At 51.0% G+C, this 6907-nt stretch overlaps 1 long non-coding RNA gene across 1 annotated transcript; it reads right to left on the minus strand.

Annotated features, from left to right (window-relative positions):
- LOC133356825 (uncharacterized) lies at positions 1-6550 on the minus strand. The gene is made up of 4 exons (XR_009756900.1): positions 6338-6550; positions 3099-3200; positions 2468-2549; positions 1-36 (listed from the first exon to the last, which is right to left on the minus strand). It is a non-coding gene; the product is annotated as an uncharacterized LOC133356825 (long non-coding RNA).
- Between the last annotated feature and the right edge of the window lie 357 nt (positions 6551-6907).

Genomic DNA, 6907 nt, shown 5'->3' on the forward strand with positions numbered 1-6907 from the left:
CCAGCCCGTGAGCCGCATGAACTCGTACAGGTTGCCCTGCCGCACGCGCCACCACCAACAGACAAAGGTCCCCCGCGTAGCCTGTAAGGGGCCGCCGGGGCAAGTGCCGCGAATGTTTACGTGCCGGTTCATCCAATCGTCACCGGTGCTGGCGGCCGTGAGCGGGAGTGAGACCCGCGTCTTCCCACAACACGCACGACGCACACGCATGAGTGCACGACACGCACACGCATGACACGCACAAGAGCACACGCATGACACGCACAAGAGCACACGCATGACACGCATGACACGCACACGCACGACATGCACATGCATGAGTGCACACACGCACGACACGCACACGCACAAGAGCACACGCATGACACGCACGACACGCACAAGAGCACACGCATGACACGCACACACACTAGCGCTCGCTCTCTCAATCACCGCTCAGGAGTTCAACTCGTCGGGCTGCTTTGTCGCTCGCAAGCTCGACGCTTTGGGCTTGTACGTACAGTACGGATACAGTACGCACGAACTTTCTTCGCACCGTACGTAGCCGGCCGTGCAAGTCCACCCGGCCGAGTCCACCCGGCTAGCTCCGTCACGGGGTCTCGTGGTCAACTCAATGATCGAGTCAACCCGACTCTTTGCAAGTCTCTATAGGTCTCCGTGCGAGTCTCTGGGTCTCCGTGCGAGTCAATGGGTCTCTAAGCGGGTCTCTATGTGAGTCTATGTGTTCGAACGTGAGTCTGTGAGTGAACCCACTTTGTCTCCATGCAATTCTATGGGTCTCTACGTGAGCCTGCGGGTCTCTGCGTGGGTCTATGGGTCTCTGTGTGAGTCTATGGGTCTCTGTGTGAGTCTACGGGTCTCTACGTGAGTCTACGGGTCTCTGTGTGAGTCTACTGGTCTCTGTGTGAGTCTATGGGTCTCTGTGTGAGTCTACGGGTCTCTGTGTGAGTCTACGGGTCTCTGTGTGAATCTACTGGTCTTTGTGTGAGTCTACGGGTCTCTGTGTGAGTCTACGGGTCTCTGTGCGAGTCTACGGGTCTCTGTGTGGGTCTACGTGTCTCTGGGTGGGTCTACGTGTCTCTGCGTGAGTCTACGGGTCTCTGTGTGAGTCTACGGGTCTCTGTGTGAGTCTACGGGTCTCTGCGTGAGTCTACGGGTCTCTGTGTGAGTCTACGGGTCTCTATGTGAGTCTACGGGTCTCTGCGTGGGTCTACGGGTCTCTGCGTGAGTCTATGGGTCTCTGTGCGAGTCTACGAGTCTCTGTATGAGTCTACGGGTCTCTATGTGAGTCTACGGGTCTCTATGTGAGTCTACGGGTCTCTATGTGAGTCTACGGGTCTCTGTGTGAGTCTACGGGTCTCTGTGTGAGTCTAGGGGTCTCTGTGTGAGTCTACGGGTCTCTGTGTGAGTCTACGGGTCTCTGTGTGAGTCTATGGATCTCTGTGTGGGTCTACGGGTCTCTGTGTGAGTCTATGGATCTCTGTGTGAGTATATTGGTCTCTGTGTGGGTATACAGGTCTCTGTGTGGGTCTACGGGTCTCTGTGTGAGTCTATGGGTCTCTGTGTGAGTCTACGGGTCTCTGTGTGAGTCTACGGGTCTCTGTGTGAGTCTACGGGTCTCATGTGTGAGTCTATGGGTCTCTGCGTGAGTCTACGGGTCTCTGGTGAGTCTACGGGTCTCTGCGTGAGTCTACGGTCTCTGCGTGAGTCCTACGGGTCTCTGTGTGAGTCTACGGGTCTCTGTGTGAGTCTACGGGTCTCTGTGTGAGTCTACGGGTCTCTGTGTGAGTCTACGGGTCTCTGTGTGAGTCTACGGGTCTCTGCGTGAGTCTACGGGTCTCTGCGTGAGTCTACGGGTCTCTGTGTGAGTCTACGGGTCTTCTGCGTGGGGGTCTACGGGTCTCTGCGTGAGTCTATGGGTCTCTGTGCGAGCCGTACGAGTCTCTGTATGAGTCTACGGGTCTCTATGTGAGGTCCTAAGGGTCTCGTGTGAGTCTACGGGTCTCTGTGTGAGTCTACGGGTCTCTGTGTGAGTCTACGGGTCTCTGTGTGAGTCTACGGGTCTCTGTGTGAATCTACTGGTCTCTGTGGGAGGTTCTACGGTTGATTCTCTGGCTGGTGAGTCTACGGGTCTCTGTGCGAGTCTACGGTCTCTGTGTGGGTCTACGTGTCTCTGGGTGGGTCTACGTGTCTCTGCGTGAGGTCTACGGGTCTCTGTGTGAGTCTACGGGTCTCTGTGTGGTCTAACGGGTCTCTATGTGAGTCTATACGTCTACTGCGTGAGTCTTACGGGTCTATGGGTGTCGGTATAAGGTCCTCTATGTGAGTCTACGGGTCTCTATGTGAGTCTATGGGTCTCTGAGTGGCGGTGAGGAGGGGGGTGAGGAGGAGGAGGACCCGAGTGGCAGTGAGGAGGGGTGAGGAGGAGGAGGAGGTGGCGGGGGTGAGTGGGTAGACGTGGCGGTACCTGCTTGTACACCTCGCCCTTGTGCAGAGCCGTGATGCGGTCCCACTGGAGTCCACCCTGCGCGTCCAGCCGGCGGAACGGTCTAGGTGACACACGCACACACATTGTACACACACACACACAGTGTATACACACATCATACACAGTGCACACACACACACAGTGTACACACACACAGTGTACACACACACGCATCGTACACACACACACAGTGTACACACACACACACAGTGCACACACACACACAGTGTACACACACACAGTGTACACACACACACAGTGCACACACACACACAGTATACACACACACACATTGTACGTATACACACACACACATTATACACACACACACATTATACACACACACACACACACTGTGTACACACACACAGTGTGCGCACACACACACACAGTGTACACACGCACACACACAGTGTACACACACACACAGTGTACACACACTACACACACTGCACACACACACACAGTGTACACACGCACACACTGCACACACACACACAGTGTACACACGCACACACACACTGCACACACACTGCACACACACACTGCACACACACACTGCACACACACACACTGCACACACACTGCACACACACACACGTGGGCTCACTTCCGCTTGTCGTTGAAGAAGCTCGGTTTGTCGGCCTTCACGATGACCACGTCAAAGAGGTCCCTCCAGTCCTTCCCCACCATGTACCGCATGCCCTTGTCGCTACAAAGACAAAGATCCCCCGTGTAGCCTCAACAGACTGTAGGGGCAAGTGCTGTTTGCGAGCAGCGCCTATGAAGGCCGGCACGGCACACGAGGGGGTGGGTGGTCAGCACCACGCCCGACCCGCCTTTGTCTCCCCAGTGGCGATGTTTACTACACACCGCACTGGGTACTTATTTGAGGCCGAGTCGACCTAGGGGAGGCCCAGGACCGGCTCAGATAATCGTCACCGGTGTTGGCCGTGAGCGGGAATCGAACTGTGGTCACTGGGTTCATAGCGCAGCGTAGCGCTAACCGCTGCACCACCGCTCCACACACACACATACACACATACTCCCATACACTCACACTCATTTACAAAGATCCCCCGTATAGCCTTAACAGAATGTTGGGGCAAGTGCTGTTAGCGAGGACCTACACTCATACACACTCATACACACTCACTCACGCGCTCTCACACACACTCACACACTCACACACGAACACTCACACACACTCAAACTCCCACACACTCACACACACTCACACACACACTCAGACACACACTCATACACTCTCACACACACACTCACACACACACTCACGCGCTCTCACACTCATACACTCACACACACACTCACACACACACACTCAGACACACACTCATACACTCTCACACACACACACTCACACCACTCACACACACTCCCACACACACTAACGCGCTCTCACACGCACTCACACACGAACACTCACACACACTCACACACACTCACACGCACTCACCCTCCCACACACTCACACACACTCTCACCACTCACACACACACACTCACACACACACTCACACACACTCTCACACACTCACACTCCACACACACACTCACACACACTCACACTCCCACACACTCACACACGCACTCACACGCTCTCGCACTCACACGCACTCACACTCACACACACTCCCACACACTCACACACACTCCCACACACTCACACACTCACACACACTCCCACACACTCACACACACTCACACACACACTTGGAGCCACATGGCAGAAATGAGCAGAGCTGTAAAATCCCGCCCCCCCCCCCCCAGGTTAAACAAGCCATGGCCCGAGCCATGAGCAACCTATTGGGGGGGGGGGGGGGGGTCACAAATGGGCTCCGTAGAAATCTGCGGAAGCTCCTTTGACAAAGGGGACAGAAAAACGGGGACTCTACTTTAGGCTTGGCTTCTTGGTTTGTTTGAACGGCAGATGGTGCCCTCCCGTGTTACAGACCAACCCAGACCTGACTGGTCACCCCGTGCCCCTTATAACATCTCAACATTCATCCTGCAAAGTCCCATCACGAGGGATCGTCAATGACGATGCGTCATCGAATGCTTCGCTCGACTAATCGGAGTGATGGGATTACAACCCCGGGATATGGGGGGACAGCAACTAATCGGATTACTAGCGTAACCATATTACTAGAGTGATGGGATTAATAGAGTGATCGGATTACTAAAGTAATGGGATTACCAGAGGGAACTGATTGCTAAAGTAATCGGATTACTAGCGTAACCATATTACTAGAGTGATGGGAGTAATAGAGTGATTGGATTACTAAAGTAATGGGATTACTAGAGCGACCAGATTGCTAGAGTAATCTAATTACTATCGTGACCATATTACTAGAGTGATGGGATTAATAGAGTGATCGGATTACTAAAGTAATGGGATTATTAGCACGACCATATTGCTAGTGATCGGATTACTAGCCTAACCATATTGCTATAGTTACGGGATTACTAGAGTAACGGGATTACTAGAGCAACGGGATCACTAGAGTAACGGGATTACTATAGTAACTGGATTACTAGAGTAACGGGATCACTAGAGTAACGGGATTACTAGAGTAACGGGATCACTAGAGTAACGGGATTACTAGAGTAACGGGATTACTAGAGCGACGGGATCACTAGAGTAACGGGATTACTATAGTAACTGGATTGCTAGAGTAACGGGATCACTAGAGTAACGGGATTACTAGAGTAACGGGATCACTAGAGTAACAGGATTACTAGAGTAACTGGATTACTATAGTAACTGGATTACTATAGTAACGGGATTACTAGAGTAACTGGATTACTAAAGTAACGGGATCACTAGAGTAACGGGATTACTTGAGTAACTGGATTACTAGAGTAACGTGAATACTAGAGTATCAGGATTACTAGAGTAACGGGATTACTAGAGTAACGTGAATACTAGAGTATCAGGATTACTAGAGTAACTGGATTACTAAAGTAACGGGATCACTAGAGTAACGGGATTACTTGAGTAACTGGATTACTAGAGTAACGTGAATACTAGAGTATCAGGATTACTAGAGTAACGGGATTACTAGAGTAACGGGATTACTAGAGTAACATGATTACTAGAGTAACGGGATACTAGAGTGACGGGATTACTATAGTAACGGGATTACTAGAGTAAGGGGATTACTAGAGTAACGTGAATACTAGAGTAACGAAATTACTAGAGTAACAGGATTACTAGAGTAACGGGATTACTAGAGTAACAGGATTACTAGAGTAACGGGATTACTAGAGTAACGGGATTACTAGAGTAACTGAATTACTAGAGTAACGAAATTACTAGAGTAACAGGATTACTAGAGTAACGGGATTACTGGAGTAACTGGATACTAGAGTAACGGGATTACTAGAGTAACAGGGTTACTAGAGTAACGAAATTACTAGAGTAACGTGATTACTAGAGTCACTGGATACTAGAGTAACGGGATTACTAGAGTAACGATATTACTATAGTAACTTGATTACTATGGTAACGGGATTACTAGAGTAATGTGTTTACTATAGTAACGGGATTACTATACTAACAGGGTTACTATAGTACGGGATTACTAGAGTAACGGGGTTACTAGAGTAACTGGCTTACTAGAGTAACTGGATTACTTTAGTAACGGGGTTACTAGAGTAACGTGATTACTAGAGTAACGGGATACTAGAGTAACGGGATTATTATAGTAACAGGACTACTATATTAACGGGATTGCTATAGTAACGGGATTACTTGAGTCACGGGAATACTATAGTAACGGGATTACTATAGTAACGGGATTACTAGAGTAAAACGGCGGTTGCTCACACGAAGCTGAAGGGGCTGTTGTGATGAGGAAGAGCTTCTTGCCGCTGGCGGTCAACTTGTGGAGGATGTCGTGGGTCTCCTTGCCGTGCAGGATGTAGCGCTCTGCAGACGCAGCGGAGACACCGGGTAGGGAGACAGACAGAGGAGAGAGAGACAGAGAGACAGAGAGAGAGACATAGAGAGAGGCAGAGAGCAAGAGAGGAGAGAGACAGAGAGAAATACAGACAGGAGGAGAGAGAGACAGAGAGACAGAGAGGACACGGAGAGAGACACGGAGAGAGACAGAGAGAGCGAGAGAGAGAGATGGAGGGACACGGAGAGACAGGAGGAGAGAGACAGAGAGAGACACGGAGAGAGACACGGAGAGAGACAGAGAGAGCGAGAGAGAGAGATGGAGGGACACGGAGAGACAGAGGAGAGAGACAGAGAGAGACACGGAGAGAGACACGGAGAGAGACAGAGAGAGAGACAGCGAGAGAGACAGCGAGAGAGACAGACAGAGAGACAGAGAGAGACAGAGAGAGACAGAGAGAGACAGAGAGAGACAGGAGGAGAGAGACAGAGAGAGAC

The sequence above is a fragment of the Lethenteron reissneri genome, chromosome 55, assembly GCF_015708825.2.
Source record: "Lethenteron reissneri isolate LAM-NWPU_2019-01 chromosome 55, ASM1570882v1, whole genome shotgun sequence".
Taxonomy (NCBI): domain Eukaryota; kingdom Metazoa; phylum Chordata; class Hyperoartia; order Petromyzontiformes; family Petromyzontidae; genus Lethenteron; species Lethenteron reissneri.